General features: G+C 40.0%; 1 protein-coding gene across 11 annotated transcripts in view; it reads left to right on the top strand.

The window, feature by feature from the left end:
- The first annotated feature begins 1,233 nt into the window (after positions 1-1,233).
- Positions 1,234-18,425, top strand: part of TLR3 (toll like receptor 3) — a 34,200-nt gene continuing 17,008 nt past the window's right edge. For 7 of the 11 annotated variants that reach the window (XM_083834246.1, XM_083834255.1, XM_083834254.1 and 4 more), the window contains exon 1: positions 1,631-1,756. The gene's annotated coding sequence lies outside the window, so the exon portion shown is untranslated. The other 4 variants (XM_083834250.1, XM_083834248.1, XM_083834252.1 and 1 more) reach the window with 4 other exon arrangements.

Here is an 18,425-nt window from a genome sequence, read left to right as displayed (position 1 = left end):
TTCTCTATGTGAAATTTCTCTAGGGGCTGAGATGTTTCACCTTTTCTTAAAGAAACCAGAAATTCACATCCCTCAATTTAGAGAAATTGGTTTGGCCCTTCAAGTCAAATGATAGCTGTACTTATAATGTTATCTTTCTTCATATTTAATTTTCTCATAGTTTTAGCCCCTTCCATCACTACTGATCTCTTAGATCAGAGGTGAAAAATCTAATGCTTTCTAACAGAAGCCTTTAGCCTTGAAATATGACTACTAAATAAACAATCAAAAAGTTGACAAGAGAAAATCCGCGATAAAATAAAGCGGTGTTTGAACCTTTCTATAAAATAAGATACAACACCCTCCAAAGCAAGCATTTAGTGTCTGCCCTGTTTGCTTCACTATAGTTATTATGCTTTGTAATATAACAGCAGCTTAGCAACAGTTATCAAGGAGCTATTCATTCTACTTCGAAGTTCTCAGGCCTGAATTACATTTTAAGGGGGAAGGTGTGACATTAAAAATTAATCATTAGGACCTTGAAAAGAACTGAGAATAGAAAATAGTTTTATCACACCTTGTGCAGCTTGCTGCTAGAGTTATTTTGCAATTGAAAAACAAGAAAAAAATACATATATACGTATACACATACTTCACATTCAAGCAGCTCCTCCGCATCTGCAGCAATTTGGCCTTTAAGGTCACAGACAAAACATTTGAAAAGCATGAAAAATAGCTGTTCACTTGAATCATTTTTCTTTGTTTTTATTGCCATTATTGTAATTTGAATGAGAACTACAAACATGATTAGTTAAGACTTAGGAAGCTATAAGAAGCATCTCTCCAATAACCATAAATATTTATTACAAGAAACAGTGGCCTCCCTTTTGATATGTACAAAAAGCAGATGAGGAGAACAAAAAAAAAAATAAAAAAGCTATTCTTGAATAAAAACACCACAGCCTCCTATACCTTTTATTGCCACACTTATATTAAATAGGAAATAATCCCCACAATTAAGACCTTGCTATTTACAAGTGCAATCTCCCAGAGACTTAGGCAGCCATGAGGAGCACTACCCTTTGCCGTGATGGCAATAGGACCAACAAAGACCAGCAGCAGGATGAGGCAACAACAGCCAGCATATACCCTCTGACAGCCATTTATAAGTCTGGTCTTACCTCACAAGAAGAGAGCCATGGGGACCAGGGCAGGAGGATGTCTGACAGCAGGCCGCAGGATACTGCCCCCTTTCCTATGATGGTGATGGCGGGGTGAGCCGGTGCGATGGGTCTGCATGCTGTGACTGGTGTTCCTGGGCTGGGGACCCTGCCTTCCCCCTCAAAAAACCAGGGAGAGATCCAACTATTGCACAAAGGTGCATGTTTCAGGGAAGAAGTTCAAAGTAGATGGTGAGTATGGTATCTATATGGTGCATACCATGCCCTTGCAAAGGGCTTTGCTGGGGCCTTCAGTCTGGTGTACATGTGGGTTTGCCTGCTTGGGGAGGCTTACTAAGGGGAGCAACATGGAGGTGAAAACATCTGATAGTGTTTGCAACTTGAATACCTCATGTGGAGCAGCTGTCTGGGTGGCTCAGGGCTTCCTGGAAAGGGCCTTGAGTTGTGAGGAGACTTTCACAGGTGCGATAGATGACTTTAAGGGTGTTGCTGGCAGAAGGAGTGTGCAGCAGGGGTGGTCTGCGTGAGCAAAGGTCCTTGTGCTGGGAGGTGTTGATATAGGCCTGTGGTTCTGTGAGAGTCCATCAGTGGCAGAGGTGGGTGAGCACCTGTGCCTGCTGGGGGATTGGGAGGTCTTGCCTGGCTTCAAGAGACACCTTCAGAAAGACTTTTGTAGTAAGACAAAAAGGAGCCAGTTGTGGCAGGGAGCCATGCTCAGGCCTGGTGGTGCCTTGGAACATTCTGGGGTGGAGGCCTGTGGGTGGTCCGGTCCTGCCTGTCAGGAGGGTGTGATGTTGTTCATAAGTGATGGAAACGGTGGGGCTATAGTAATGTGAGAAGGGAATGAAGGAACAGAGCCTTGTCCAGGTGTGGTAGATGTGTGAGTGACACGAGAGGCAGGAGGGTGCAGTGGTAGCAGCAGCCTGTGAAGTGCTGGGGTTGTAGAATGGAAGATGTGGGGTGGGGGAAGTCCCCACAAGCAGTGGCACACACCTGCAAGCAGCTTCCCTATGCTGTGGAAGCTGCAGGATTAATAACATCATAAAACAAGTGCCTCAAGTCTGCTGGGGCATGTAGTTTCATGAGAAGGAACCTGTGGGGGACCAGGGTCTTCCAGAGGAAAAGCAAGTGTCTGATATGCATTTTGTTTGCTGTGGAGGTGGGAGGAGTATCTAAATACTTTTTGTCCAAAAGGGCCTCATAGTATTTTGGAAGAAAAGGAGGCGGGTTGGTGCCTGTCTGCAGCTTCTGTATGCTGTGAAGACAACGTGAGCAGGAGGAGTGTGTGGCAGCAATGACTTGAACTTAACTGCCTTCTCTTTGAGGGGGACTAGGGAAAAGTAATGTGTGATGTGGGAGAAACCTTCTCAAGGATTGGCAGATACTTGTGTGGGCATCTGAGGCAGAAAGTATGTGGTGGTATTTGTAAGAGAAGGCACTATTTTTTTTTGGGCAGGTTTTTGTGGGAGTGGACTGCTAGCAGGGGAGTACAGTGTTGTCCAAGAGTGGTATATGCCTGTGAGCAGTTTCCAGCTGCTGTGGGGCCAGCAGGAGGATGGCTGCAACAGTGCCCAGAGCATGAGTGATGTGTGAGCAGACTTGTGGGTTTGTGGGGATGGTACCTCCTGGAGGATGGCAAGGAAGCTTTGCACAGGAGGAGCAGCCTGCATGCTACTTGTGTTTGTGGAGGTAGCAGGATGTGTGTGGTTGTACTGATGCTCACAAACGATGTGAACAGTGTTCATATGGGCTTGTCTTGTGAAAATGTCCCCTGTAGAAAGGGTTAGCCTCTCCAAGGAGGGGCAGATGCTTGTGTGAGTTTACGTGGTCTGTGAGGGCAGCAGAGCAGGCAGGAATGTGCATTGGTGATGGCATTTACTAGCAAAGTGCCTTGTGTACGAGAGTAATTTGGGTGGGCTTTTGGTCTCTGGAAAAGGGATCTGTAGCAAGGGGGTGGAGGAGATCTTCCCAGACAGAGGAGATGCCTTTCAGGGAGGCATGGTGAAGTGTGCTGCAGCAGCATGTGTTCATGAACAGAGGTATTCAGGCAGGCTTGCTTGCTGTCTTGTGAGAAACACGTGGGGAGAGCAGCCTTCCTTGGGACTGACACATGCATGTGTGCAGCTTCCATATGTTGTGAGGGCGGCGGGGGTGGCAGGAGAGTGCAGTGATATTCATGAGCTGAGTGCCTCATGCTTCAGTGGGCTTGTCTTGCAAGAGGACCTGTTGTTGGGGGTGGTGAGGAGTCTTGCCCCTGAGCAGCAGATGTCAGTGCTTCCGTTTGCTCTGGGGATGTCAGGGGTTTGGCAGCAACATAGGATGAGGGTCTTTGAGGCTTGGTGAAAAGATACCCTTTGGAGTGTGGTGGAGAAGCTTGGCATGGAAGAGGCAGACACCAGGGCATGTCTTCTGTTCCAAGTTTGGGGCAATAGAGGGTATGATGGGGTTTCCAAGCTAAGTTCCTCATGTTTGGGAGGCAGTTGGATAAGCTTGCAGCCTTGCAGGAAGGAAATCGCTCAAAAGGGTGGAGGGGCAGGTATCTCAGAGAGAGGAGAAAGTATGGATCATACAGTGGCAATGGTGCTATGTGTTTCATGCCCAATCGTGTTTGAATTTTGTTTGTGAGAAGGGGGAGAACCTTGTCTAGGTATAAATGCCAGTGCACAGCTTCCATTTGGAAGGGCTGGGCATTTTTCAGGAGTAGCTTTTTCTAGGAGTGGCAGAAGCTTTTGAGGGGAGATGTGGGAGGCAAGAGCTTGCCATGGTGACAACATCATGATCAAGGTGAAGCCTGTCTGGGCAGGCTTGTAGACATGCAAAAAGGCATGTCCTTTGGGGTGAGGAAAGCCTTATCCTGGAGTGACTACTGCCTTTGGTCAGCTTCTGTTTGCTGCTTTCTGTGTTTGTAGGCACTGGCATGTTTGGGGGCAGAGGAGTTTACGAACTCAGTGACTTACACTTGGGGGAGTTCATCTTAAAAATTCCAGCAATGTCTTTTTTCATGTCAAATTGCTATTCCAGCAATGGGGAATGGATGGTGGTGGATGGGCAACTGCCCATGAGTGGCAGATGCCTGTGATGGTGGCATAAGCTGCAGGAGAGGTGCCTCGAATTTCTGTGCTTGAGCTTTTTGCTGAGGGGTGGTTAACTCCCCACCTGCATTTCCCACATTTTAAGTATATTTACAGAAGTAAGAAAAATGAGTAACAATCTTAGAAACAGTTAACCTCTTATATGTTACCTTCTATGGGCTTTTGCAGTGTCACTTTCCTTAGCTTTAAGCAGCTTTTCCCAGCTGTCTCATAGCCTGGGGAAGCTTTCTCAGGAGCCTTCTACCCACCTGAGCCCCTCTTCAAACAGATTTGCAGTAACTGCCCTTCAGGCTTTAGCTTCTATTCTCCTAAACTCCCCTGACTCCCTACTTCACAACACCTGTTTTTAGAACTATCACACTTTGCCCTTTCTCTTCTTTCCTGTTCTCTATTTTATGCCTGGCAGAAGTGCAGGGTCCACATGGCCCAGCTGTGTCACATGCCCTCTTAGGACCCACATGTTTCCAATTTCTTTAACTCATCATGGATTTCTGTTTGCTGGTGCCTTTATGCCACTTCCAGGTGGAACCAGGAAGATGATTTTGAGAAGTTAGGCTTTTACAAGCTGATTTTCTGAAGCTGCAAGTCCTTGTACTGCCTAGAAGACGTTACTGGCGTATAACATCTGGCTGTAATTCCAAGTTTAGAAATCCCAAACTTGATGCTGTCTAATGCTGTCTTTTTAGAATTTGGACTGAGGTTAGTCTGGGTTATAGTTTAACTTGATTGGTATGATACTACTTTCATTCCAAATATTGCCCACTGTGCCAAGCATGCTGTTATACCAGGGGTATCCACAGGCAGGGCAAAGGTCACTGATTAATGTTTGTTTGCTGTAGAGGAAAGAAGTGCTGGGCAAAAGCTGAAATAGAAGGGAAAAAATCTGACATAAGCATTCTTATTAGCTGAGATATGGGTTTCGTCCTTCAGAAAGCCTACTAACATAATAGGGCAGGAAAAACTGCTTGTTACAAAGAATCTTTATGCTAAAGCTGTAATTCTTAAAAAATTGTCAGGATTTATTGTTTTTGAAAACATCCTGCATATGCTGTTATAAGTTACCTTAAAATGTAATATTTTAGTTTATTTAGTGCTTGTCTCTTAAGGAATCTCTTGGAAGTAATGAAAACTCTTGTTACAGAAGTATGCTGCAGAAATAGGTACAGTAGTGACACATCTGCTGTTACAATCACTGGTGGTAAGAAATATTTCAGTGTTCTCATAGTCTTGCAGTACTATTTTGAAGACTTCTCTCAGCCTAACAGATCACTCTTCAGCTATGTTGGCCTTGTAGATCTAGATACCAAATCGCAGATATTGTCTCAGGTTATTGATGTGTAAAACTGTCCTGTGAGGTGCTAAACTTGATTCTGCCTGGTGTTGTGCACTCTCTGGACTGCTGCAGTGTTGGCATGCGCTGCTAATTTTCTGTCCCACCAAAATCAGATCTATCCTCAGATGCCTTAAGGTTTGTTATTAATGACCTAAGATACAAGGCAAGTACTTGAATTTTATATTTCTGTGAGCTGTAATTGCTGCAGTAGTTTTGCTCATATAGTAAGCCTAAGAGTACACCTACACTCCAATCTTCTCTGGCAAGTTCAGTTGCTGCAGAAATAGTTAACGATACAGCAACCAGTAGGAAGATATGCAGAGGTTTTAACTGAAAAAATTTGGATGAGGAAAGCAATCTGCTCCCATAAGAATGTTCACTCCGCTTCTTATCAGATGTAAAACAAAGTAATCTGTCCCCTTTGTTGTACTCTTCATAAGGGTTTCAATGAGTCAGGTACAAAGCTGTGAGCCTTTAACCCTCTTTAAGAGGGTCTGCCCTTGCCTGTTAGGGAAGTAGTAGTCTATGTGAATGACCCAGTTGGAACCACAGCAAAGAGGAGCTTAGAAAAGGAGATATTGCTGCCATCAGTAGTCTTTTCTCAGTGAAAAATTCAGATGTGATGTAAATGGGTAGTGCTGGAGATGCTCAAATGCCTTACCTGTTTCTAATTAGAGATCAGTGACTTGTGACAAATAACCCTTTCCCCTGCCCCAGCCACGAGAATGTAGGATCTTTTACTTTTTTTACTGAGGCTATGATGAAGTACAAGGTGTAGAAGACACCTTTATAAACTTCTTTGAGATAGATAACACAATGCGGTTTAGGTATCCATGCCAATTTTAAAGATGTATTTCCTTCTCAAAGAGGCAGTTTCTATTTTTTCTTGTGCTGATGCTTTCTTTGTATGAAAGTATTCTCTGTTTTGTCTTTCTCTGAGGTTATTTTGGTTTTGTTGATACTAAATAAGATTAAAATAATCCTTTCTGACTTGGGTAATGTAGACATTGAGATTCTTCATATATACAGTAATAGAGCATCTATGAAAAATTGCGTTTGGATGTCTTCTATTTTAACTGAGAAGTCTCTTGTGTTTGGTTCTCTTTAATCTTCTAGCAACGTTTGGATGAAAAGGATGATTGCCCTCAAATGTGTCATGACAGCTTGATCTTCTCATGCTGCAGTTAGTGACCCATCTAGAGAGCAACTGGACTGTATTGCACTGAGACAAAACTTTTCCTGGCTTGACCTTTTGAAGGGTACAATGCCTCATATGCAGAGGATTTTAGTGGAGCCAATACAATCAACACTGAATCAAGACTGAATTTGTTGTTCATACTGAAGTGTTTGTGCTTGATTAAAGATCTTTGCATTGCTATTATTATTTTTGTATGAGTTTTGTAACAGAAAGGAAGGATGCAGATGTGTTATAATGGCAGATACAATTTATGGACTGTGTTCAGTTACAGGTTTTGAAAGAAATGGACTCCTGTCCTAGAATTCCAGAATACTTTTCTTGCCTTTACTAGTAACTGCTACCTATTGTGAGTAGTAATAGGAGAGATGCCAAAGGTACACTAGAGGGAAAGAAGAGAGTAAAAGCGTACTGATATAGCCTTTGTTGCAGGCTCTTTTTACCAGTGCTCCCATAGTTTGTCCATTTCCTTTGAAGGACAGGATGAACAATAAAACAGGCATAATGCTTGCTCAACAGTTGGAGTGTTGTGTTTTGCTGAGGTGTATCTAAAAATGTGGTATTCAGCAACAAGGTTTAAGGGTGTTAGACTACTAATGTCAGTGGCGGCGGCTGCTGCTGTATTTGAAGACAATTGATTTTCCTTACCATGAAAGATAAAGGTGATTTTGCTATGATCAGTACCTCTGTCTCAATAAAACCTTTCTGTTGATGGTGGATTAATGTTGTGAACGGTGGCTCACAAATGTCCTATTAAGGAATAACAGGACAACTTTAGTTCTGCTGTGATGAGATACCTTGTAATTTTACTTCTTGTCCATCTTGACTCAATTTAGCAGCTTTGCTTTCTTCAGAAAACCTAGTGGGGCTTCTACATTTCTGACTCCTTCAGTCCTATAAAGCATGGCTCAATATTGTTTGAGGACAATATCTGAAATTAATATTTTCTATCTAACACACAGCTGGAAGTATTATCCTCAAAAATGTTTTTAGAACAATTTTTGGTGCAGAACAAAACCAGATTGTTTACAGCATGTTACTTCAAAGCTGTATGCATTGACTTTTTCCAACACTTTATCTTATTTGTGAAGATATATTCTCTCCCTAGAGAGAACTGAGATTCATCTCACAAAATGAAATGGTTTTTAGACTTGCTTCTGGATGTATTTAAACACCTGCTTGACACATAAAGTATGCGTGTAAAGATGTGGTAGGATAAGATACCCTGTGTGCATATCTTTGTGCATGAGCAATCTGTTTTCATGAACCTCTATTTGAGCAAGATTTGATCTGACATCAAGCAGTCCGAAATGTAATCACCTTCAAAGATAGGAATAGCAGGTGAGATGGGACAATTCAATCTGGTAATTTTGTGTCCATGTTTTAGATAGGGAAGTCATTTTTATTTGGTCATCTTGTGAAGCTGGGAGCCAGAAAGCAGGGAGCACTAAGCCTCGGGGATGGAAGTGAAATTTAGTCTTGGTGACATCATTCACGTGTTGGAGTGACTGGCTAACTGGTGCATTTTAAAACAAATTTTATCTAGTAACTTGTAATAACATTCTTTGTCATGGTACGGAAGCCTGTGTTTAAAATGTAGAGCATATGGGATTTTCTGGTGAGAATTTTCAGCAGAAAATACTGATCATTATTATATATTTTTTATTTTTTTTTTTAGGAATTGAAAAGCTTTTTCTACAAATTTTGTTTCTTTGGAAGTGTTTCATAGAAAAGTCTGACAGCCAAGATAGAGTTGCAGTCAGACTTAAAAAAAAAAAAAAAAAAAAAAAAAGCTGATGAGGTTATCCATCTAATTTCAAAGTGTATTCAGGGATCTGTGATGTTCAGGGTCAAGGCCTTCCTTGCCAGGAAAGTTCAGAAGACGACATGGAGAGAAAACCAAGCTAAGACAGCCAAGTGTGGTGCATGCGACTGTCCTTTTCTGTGGAATGCACAGGCTGCTGTCCTAGGTGATGCAAAAATCAAAGGAAGATTTTTCTCTTCACTTTCCTGGTTTAAACAACCTCCCCCCCCCACCTCCCCCCACCCCCCCAAGTCTTGGAATATGAAATTAAATAAACACAACCATGAGAGTTGATGTTTGTGACAGTATCCCAAATTACTCTGAGGATTAGCCTGAAAATTTACTCCTATTGAGAACCTCTGCAGTATCATTTGTTAAGTTAAAGTTTGTCGGTTTTCCAAATGTACTTTTCATATCCGCCTGGCTTGTAATAGGGTACTTGAGAGGACATCCTGAAATGTTTGTCAGACTTATTGGGATCTTCATAGTGAATTTAGTTTTAAACCTTGTACAACTGATTTTTTTGTAAACCTTCCTGCATATAGAAAATAAATGATGCAATACGTGCACCACAATGCTGTAATACTATGGTTAGGTTACTGATTTTTTTCTTCTTTGTGCTTAGAAGTGTGTGCACTTCTTCAACGTGTTGTAACTCATCACTATTCTATATTGGTGCAAATTCCTGAAAGTCAAGCAAGCATGTTTTTTAAACAGAATCCTTGGCAACAAGAAGAAAAAAAATCCAAAGGGCTTATTTTTCTAAAGATCAACAGAGGCTACAAGTTGAGAGGTGAATCAAGTAAATTGGATAATTTCCAGAAAGTGAGACTAAGAAGAAAGGAAAGAATCTTACTCAGGACGAAAACGATTCAGTAGTTTTCTAGGACTCAATAGCATAACACCAGTGAGCCTTTTAGTCCTCAGTCTGCAACTGTGTTTGTTATTTCCTTTCTGAGTTAAGTTCAGTTTGCTTTACTTTTCATGCTGTCCTGTAGCAAAAGAATGAGTCACCTCCTGCAAGCAGATCTATGTTCCAGAACAATACAAGTTTTTATACATGAACTGAACAGTTTTCAAAGTCAGAAGAATGCTAAACAAACAGGTTCCTTAGAAAATACTTGAACAGTTGTTGATCATTAAATAGTTGCAGGCAGATCCTTCACTGAGGCAAAAAGGCCTAGCCTCCATTGACTTCAGTAAAGCTGAGTTGGGCCATTACAATACAGGAAGAGACTGGATAGGGAGTTGTTACCACCTTAATTTCAGGTTTTATTTTAAGGGATACTGCAATATTTTCTCTTGAGTGACTCTCATCATCCCTTGCCACAGTTCTTAGATGCTAACTAAATGAAATCATTTTAGTTCTCCTTTGCTCAGTAAGTATTATGAACCTCATCAATACTACTAGTCATTTGAAACCAGGTTCAGCATTTGCTGGAGCAGCCATGAAGTTCTAGAGTACCTGAACAGTGAGAAAAGCTGTATTTCTTTTTCTTTCCTGCATCCAACATACGGAGTCAGTAGTTAACTTCAGCTTGGAAAAGACGGAGCAGGAGATGTCCCAGCTCTAGTACTGAAGAGAAAAAAAATCAGATTTCTCATGCTGGTGTTGGCTGCTTAGTCTTGTGTGGCAAACTCATCAAGAGTAGAACAATTTTTGACGATGATTATGGTTGCCTGTTAATTAGCTACTTTATTTTCTTCAAAAGCAATGAAAACATTTGGAAGTGAAGAGAAGTTTATGGGAAAGACAGTTACTTCTATTAAAACCAGCTGTATAAAGTCCCTTATTTTGGGGTGGGGCTTTGTCAATATACAAAACTTCATTCAGTTGCATATCCTACTTTTCCCTTATTTGCATCATTCAGGATATATAAGGAGTATGTCAAAATCAAAGGTATCACTTGTAATCTACTTTAGAATGCTTTTGCCACCTGACTTTTTTTCAATTTTATTTTCAGATAAGTAGGAAAACTCCAAGAGTCTTCTGTAATGTTGACTTACATATATGAATTTTATGATTATACTATATGTATCAAATTCTTTGTGTTTTCTATGAACGCTAAAATGATGAGAAAAATGACAGTGCAGGAAATCCTCTTGCCCCCACACGTTTCCTAGTATGAAAGCAGTTAAAGCAAGAAAATGACAGCAGTTATTTTCCTTTAGTGATATTAACTTGTATTCTTAAGTATTTAAATGCTTTGAATTTATTTATCAGTGAATTTGAAGACCTCTATACAGTGGAGAGTGTAAGGCAAAGAATGTTAATACATATGGGCATTGTGTAAAAAAAAAAAAAAAAAAAGGCATTTTTCACTGAACCAAAGCTGATTTTAGAGGTCTTTTCCAGCCTAAATGATTCTATGATTGTATGTTCTAAGTAAAATAATTTTGTCTCTGTTCTTGCCACAGAGGGAATGGACAGCAGAAACTGTTGTTTCAGCACCTTGACATCTTTGGCTAAAGAATCTCCAGCACCATCCAACTTATATTTCTAATTCTTCTCTACTTGCAGGCTCTGGGAAGAATTTTTTAATTCTGTGCCACCAGAACAGTGCAATGTAAATGCTGCAAATTACAGCAAAATGCCAGGCTCCTTTGGTGCAGATATTCAGCCTTAACTTCAAAGGAACAATTATATTATTCTTGTTTTTGCTGGAATATGACCAATTGAATTTAAAGTCTGAGCTTGAATATGCAGAGAAAACATGTCTCTCCAGGCACCATTTCTATTTGGTCTGCTGCAGTCTTGCATAGCCCACACTAAATCTGCTTAAAAGTGTAGTTATTGACATAGGGTGTTTCAGCTTCCTGCTAGCACTGTGTAAAGCTCTCCATTTCAGGCTCATGGCTATAACAAAATATTATCACTGTAAATGTTTTCCAGTATCACATGCAAGGCTGTATAACGTAAAGGGAAGCCTGATGCTGGTTTTCATTGTAAGTGATATTTTTAGTGCTTTTCTTTAGTTAGGTTGAGATGTGACCAAGTGAAAACCCATTGAGAGGAAATAGGCTGGCCTGAACTTGCTGAAATAGATTACATGAAGTCTCATTTCTTTGTTGCAAAACCATATAATAGCTGATAGTGGAAGAAGGAACCTTTGGGGAGTTAGTCCAACCCCACTGCACAAAGCAAGGTTACCTAGAGGTGGCTGCTCAGGGCCATCCGTGTCCAGTTTTGAATGTCTCCAAGGACGGATCTTGTGCATCTGAGCAGCCTGTTCCAGTGTTCCATCACCCTTGGAGTAGAGATATTTTTGTTTAAACTATTTCAGTTTCCTATTGCATCATCCTTTCACTGAATAGCACTGAGAAGTCTGGCTCAGTCTCTTTACATCCTCCGATCAGATACTTATCCACACTGAGATCTGCCCTGATTGTTCTCTTCTCAGGCTAAATGATTGTAGTGCTCTCAGCCTCATATGAAAAACACTCCAGTCCCTTAGTTGCTTCCAGTGGACTTGCTCTTGTATGTCTGTCTTGTACCCAGGGAGCACAAACTGTACACCACACTCCAGAGGTGGTCTCAGAAAGGCTGAGAAGAGGGGAATGGTCATCCTCAGCCTGCTGGAAATCCTCTTTCTAATGCAGCCAGGGATGTTTCTGGCTTCTGTGCAACTTCTCCACCAAGACATCCAAGTCCTTTCCTGCCATGCTGCTTTCCATCCAAATGGATCCCTGTGTATATAGATACATGGGGTTATTCCTCAGGTGCAGGACTTAATAATTCCCTTGGGACTTTGCAAATCACATTGGTGTATCGGGATTGGCCTTAAGTACTTCTAGTGAGGTACTTCTGCTGTTCTGTGAATTTGCATTAGGTTTCATAAGGCAACATGGCTTGGGCTTTTGGGAAAGATGCCGAGAATCAGAAAAATGGGTCATAGACTTGCCAACTCTAAAAACTGCAGCCTGAAATTGAAGATCGTAAGTAGAGATGTAAGATGAGTTTGTGTACTTATGAGCAGTCACTTGGTCCTCCTTCTGCCTTGCATTCACCTGTCACTTCCCACAAGATATGTTCATGTGAAGGCTGATAGTTTTTGAAACAAACGTTTCTTACAGATTTTATTTTCTGAAGCCTTACTTGTACAGCGCTGTAAGTGGATGGCATTGTTGGTATGTACTTTTGGATTCTTGCCTTGACCCTGATGAAATCCATTCAAGCAATGGGATTAAGGAAATGATCTTTGACTATGTCTTTCCAACCCATATGATGGACTTACGGCTTCTGCAAAGGTTATGTTAATCTAAACACCAGCATTAAAATGACCCAAGAAAACAAGTCCTTTTTAGGAATTCTAAAATCAGTCTCTGTTTCAGGGTGTTTGCTTCCAAATAGGTTTGAAGAACTAGAAATGCAGAGGTTGAATATACACTAAGAACGCTTCTGTTATGATTGACTACAGAGGCTAGTTCTGTGTGTTATGAAGTTACATAATTTATATGCCTTGTGTAAAAAGTTTCCTCAAACTTTTGTATAATCATGTTTTCTTTCTAAGCTGCTGGTGGAATGTTGTGCTTGGACTTCTTTCCTTAGCTGCCTGTTCCTCATGCAGCTGTTGGTAATGAGCTTAGGCTCTTGCCTCTACTCAGAATTATTTGGAGTGCCACTCTTCTCCCATCTTCACTTTCCATATTTGTTCTTAGGCCTGATGAAAATTGTTCTTGTGTACGTGCATCTGCATAGTTTAGTTTCATCTCTTCTTTGTACAAGGCAGTGTTTCATTTAACCATTGTCAAAAAATCAGAGGTTGCTTTATAGTTTTAAGTGAAAGCATTATTTGCTTTATGTCACTTCAATAGTATCTATTGTATCCAAATGAGTTGAGTCTAAAAACTAGCTAGGTAAGCAGGTCAAATTTGACGAAACATATTTCCAATGATATTACAAAGTAGATGGAGAAGACTTAATATGTTTGCATTGCTATTAAGATATGAGATGGCTGTTCTTATCTCAGAGCCTAAATTCTTTTCAGTGGTAAGCTGTTCAAAAAAAGCATGGAAAACTTAATGACATAAATCAGTCAGCACATTTTTCACATAAATAATTAAAAAAAAAAAAAAAAGAAAAAACAGTGCAGCCCCATGTACTGCAATCCAAAACACCAAAGCACTTTACAGGCTGCACTGAAGTGGATTCTGTTATGTGGCTCTCATCTGCAGGCAAACATGGTCATAACCTTGGTAAAAATATCTTTTCTAGACAATTCTGAAATCAAAAATACTGATTAGCAAGAAAACTGAAGCATTCAAGATGTGTTTTAGATGCAGAGGAAAAAGTGTTTCACGCTTTTAACAAGCTAACGGTTTAATTTACTTCAGTTATAAGCTCGTTTACAGCATAAGGCTTACTATGATAATTTTTCAAAGAGGACTAATTTAAGGATGTTATGCTTTGAAGTTAAGGATGTGTAGTTTCATCCTTCTTGACAATCTGGATCTGTAGCAGTTTGTTGAAACACAAAGTGTTGGTAGTGGGTAGAGGTGATGGCAGGGGTCTCTCTTTAGCAGGTATCAAGAGCTTACTGAAGATGACTGCGTGCATTGTCCTTTATGCTACTGGGTCCTAGAGGAGATGGCTGCTCCTGGTCCTTGGAAGGCCAGTGCAGTGAGGCAGCACAGGATGCCTGCTGGGCCTCTTTAATATAGTTGTACAGCCTGCAGTGTCCTGAACTTTTTCCCTTAAGCGTGCTCAGTTGCCCCTTAGAGAAGCAGCATATCTTCCATTCTCCTTCAAAGGATTCCGCTTTGGTCTGTGTAAGGGATGCAAAAATAATTGCTTGCGCAGTTATGAAACAAGAAATAAACTCTGCTAAAACAAAAACAAACAAACAACAAGCTATAAAATATCAAACTCCGAAGTAAGTTAGGTCAGGATGTGTGCATTGCAGTAAAAATTGGTGACGCGTCTAACAGGGTCTTCTCTAGTGCTTGTTTGCTCATCTTTATTACTTAATCTAAATAGCCACCATATTGCATTATCTTTCTCATTCAATACCATTGGACTTGATCCAGATGAACACTTCTGCCATAATTTATGTACGTTCCTTAAACTAGCATTTAAAAGTAATTTCATATGGATGAGGAATGTAAGTTGATAGCTTAATGACTTCCCATTCTTAAAATAATGAATTTATTATGCAAAGGAGGAATATAATGTGAATAGTGAAGTGTCACAGATAGTTTCTTGTTGTTGTTTTGTTTGGTTTTTGCTCAGTTTGAGTTAGAAGAACAGGGTATGTACTTGCACACTAAATAAATGTGTGCAGGGGAAATGCCCAGGGCTGCCCTCCATTCTGTGCACTGTCATCACTAGTGTTTCTTATTTCAGAGGTACAAAGCTTGCCTTTTATCTTGGCAAATAAACATTTCTGTGGCTAGATTTCTTTATTTATGTTTATCAGACCCCTTATGCTTTTGCATAAATCATTAGGATTAATTTTTAATGTAACCTAGATAAAACAGAATCTCATTGTATGTTGCAAGAAATTTCATGTTTGCTTCCAGTTGCATGAATACCTGTATTCATATGCTACATGAATATAATGCTGCTTGTCACACTCTCGTTTTTCATGTTTTCAAAGACAAGTTTGGAAAGGTATGCATGAGAAACCTATTGCTGAGACCTGGGGTAGCAAGTTTCCCATAGCATTCCTAGAATACCAAAGGAAGAAATATGCAAATCACTTCAAACCCAGACGCTTTGGGCACAGCTTACAAATTAGTCTTTTCGGCATAAATCCTACTTCAATAGCTTAATTATTCAACTGTAGTTTTGCACTCCTCCTACAAAAGCAAGGAATTTCAAGCACATTGTTTGTGAGCTGCTTACAAGCCCTCCCCTATGAACCTTGGACCTTTTTCTTAACTGCTGCAAAGCAGGCTGAGAACATACCACAGAGCAGTATGCTGGAAGAGTTTTTAAATGTTAATGAATAATATGATCACTTTATTAGGGAACTTTTCCGTGATGTGTTTCCAGGCACTCTAGAGGAATGTATTTGTGCACACAATGTTTTATTTGCTTAAGAGAACAAATAACTTTTTTGATATCCTTTGACCTTCTTTTTTCCCCCTTTTTAAATTTCAAAGCTGTTGATGTAAAACTTCTGTGAAAAGGACAGGATAACTCACAGAGAACAGTGTTGTAATGTCTACTGTAAGTGTTTTTAAAGAGCCATGATACGTTCTGTATCCAAATGATTAAGGAGATCTTTTCTGTGCAGCAGCGCTAATCATTCCTTCAATTATTTCCCGAATGGCTTTGAGAGCTCTCCTACCTCATATTTCTTCATCTCATGTTCCATGACAGGAATGAAAATTGTCTGTAATTACATAAAGTGGGCACTACTTCCTTTGTGAGTTCATGACATGTAAAAGCATAATCCTATTTGTATCTGGTATTAAAGCTGGGTAATATTCTCACATATGGGGAGGATACAATGGAGCTGTGATTGGAATTTTTCAGGTGATTTCTCCCTAGAACAAGTTGGCAACTTGGAAAACTATGCTGTAAATTAAAACTGCCCATCCAAGCAGCTGTAAATTGCGTGACCAGCACTTACTCAGCAAATAACTTCCTGTGGACCTCACTGACCTTGTCAGTATTGCGAGGAGCATGGCTTCAGATGGAGAGAAATTGCTTTTGAATAGTTGCTCTGAGAATGTACGAGCAGGCGTCTTTGTAACAGGAGGCATGAGGAAAGTTTAAAAACGAGAAATTATGAAACATAGGAAAAACATTCATTTTTGTGTGTTTGTGGTATTCCTGATTTGTAGCTTTCTTGCTGGTTCCTACTTAGTGTTTAAGGTTACAGCTCTGAGAATCTTTTATTTATTTATTTATTTATTTTCCTGGAACAATCTCAGCTTGCTTGGAGGGCGAGTCCTTGGCTGCCATACTTATGTCAGAGCCATCTGGCCAACACGTTCATTGGATTAACATGCAAAAGTAATAACATGTTCTTATCCCAAAATTTTACTTCTGATATAAGGTCAATTTAAAGCCAAGTTCAGGTTTTCTATGGATCCAAAACATGTTTATGTAATGGTCGCAGTTGGCAATACTATTGAAATGTGCTGTTCTATGGGTGCAGCAGTCTTTCTTCTACTTGTTTAACTTACGAGTAAAAATTACCTATTGAGAAGGCCTTATTTTGAGGTATTTTACTGTTAAATCCCAGATTCCATAAAAAGTCATTATTTTTTTCTGTTAATTATTCATACTTGCAAAAATCATCCAGGTCACAAGAGACAGAAAAGATTTGAGCCCCCCCCCCTCTATTTTTAAAAGCCTGTATAAATAGTTTGCTTCCCTCATTTTTGATTTTTGTAATTCACCTTTTACTTGATCTACAAGGTGGACAAGTTACAGAACTGTCCTGTGGATCATCTTGCTTCTTGATAGAAGTAATTTTATTTGCAACTTATAGGAAAGATACAGAATAAATCCTTTTGGGAAGAAAAAAATATTTTTGTCCTTTGTAGTGGCCTTAGAAGCAGAAATTATAAGGAGGTTAAACAGTGTAGCTCAAAGAAGCACTATTTGCTTCTGACTTTTATGTGTGCTTTTAGGTATGTCCGACCATCCTGAGGTGAACCAGGGCATTGCTCTTGTGTACTTTGAAGTATTCTTGGACTGAGGAAGAGTGGAGCTTGTCTTCTGGTTCTTTCGCATATATTTTTTAACATGTCAAATTTTAATCTTTCAGCTAACACTAACATTGTGGTAATGTCCAAGGTTTAAGGTTGTCAGGTGCTATGAAAATTCATGGATACTAAAATTAATTCACACAATACCCACCTGCCTATAACAGCTATCTGAAAGGAGCAAAAGAATGGAGTAAATTGCAATACAGTAGTGTGTTTAGGGAAGCTGATAAAGCTGTACACTTCATGGTCAGTTCGTTTTCAATACAGGTGACAAAAATCTCGTAGGAAGAACTGAAAAAATAGATTCTTGAGCTGTTGATTCCTGATAGCTATATTTGTGCATCCAAATAATAATGTGGTATTGCAGATGACTGCAGATGCCCTAGTCCTCTGTAAAATGGAAAACAAGTTTCACCAACACCTACAGAATACAAAAAAAATGAGAAAAGGGTTGTAAAATGGCCTGTACAGGTTTACATTGTATAGGAACCTCAAATGATTAAATACCCTCTGACTCACATATTGGCTATTTGCCACACATATGTTGCTCTTATCTTCAGTGGCAATCAAACATGAATCTCCTAGTAAGGTTTTTTTGGGGACAGAAATATTAACCATATTATTCACCACTGCTCCCACAGTACTTGTCCTTAAATACAGAAATCTGTCTTGACATCTAAGTCCAAAAATGTTCTACTAACTATACTTCAAATTCAAAACAAATGATCATTACCATGTGTGAATCAATTTGATAACTAGAGTGTCCTGAAGGTGCTTTGGAAAGCAGTGTAAACGTCCAGATTCAAATAGCCTGCCAACACTGGGGACTTTCTTATTTGCTGTCCGTATTTGCCTGCTTATACAAATGAGCACAACAATTCAGAAAGGACAAACAGGTCGTGGGCATTTTAGGAAGGCGTTTGTCCTCATGGTAGTAAACAAAGTATGCACATAGAGACTTAACTGAATCAGAAGGCGAGAAAATCTCAGATACTTTGTCAGTTTAAAAAAAAAAAAAAAAAGAAGAAGAAAGGCCTTAAGTGCTTGCAGCTCTGTTTTTGCATTTTTTTTATGATTTGTTTCCCAGAAAACTGTTATGATAAATAGTTTGTGGTCAGTCTTGTGGGAGGTTACGGCTTTTATCTTAGGAGTAGTAAGGGATTGTCAGGCATCTCGC

The sequence above is a fragment of the Anser anser genome (genome assembly GCF_964211835.1).
Source record: "Anser anser genome assembly, chromosome: 4".
NCBI classification, from domain to species: Eukaryota; Metazoa; Chordata; class Aves; order Anseriformes; family Anatidae; genus Anser; species Anser anser.
This window is presented reverse-complemented; position numbering and strand designations above follow the sequence as displayed.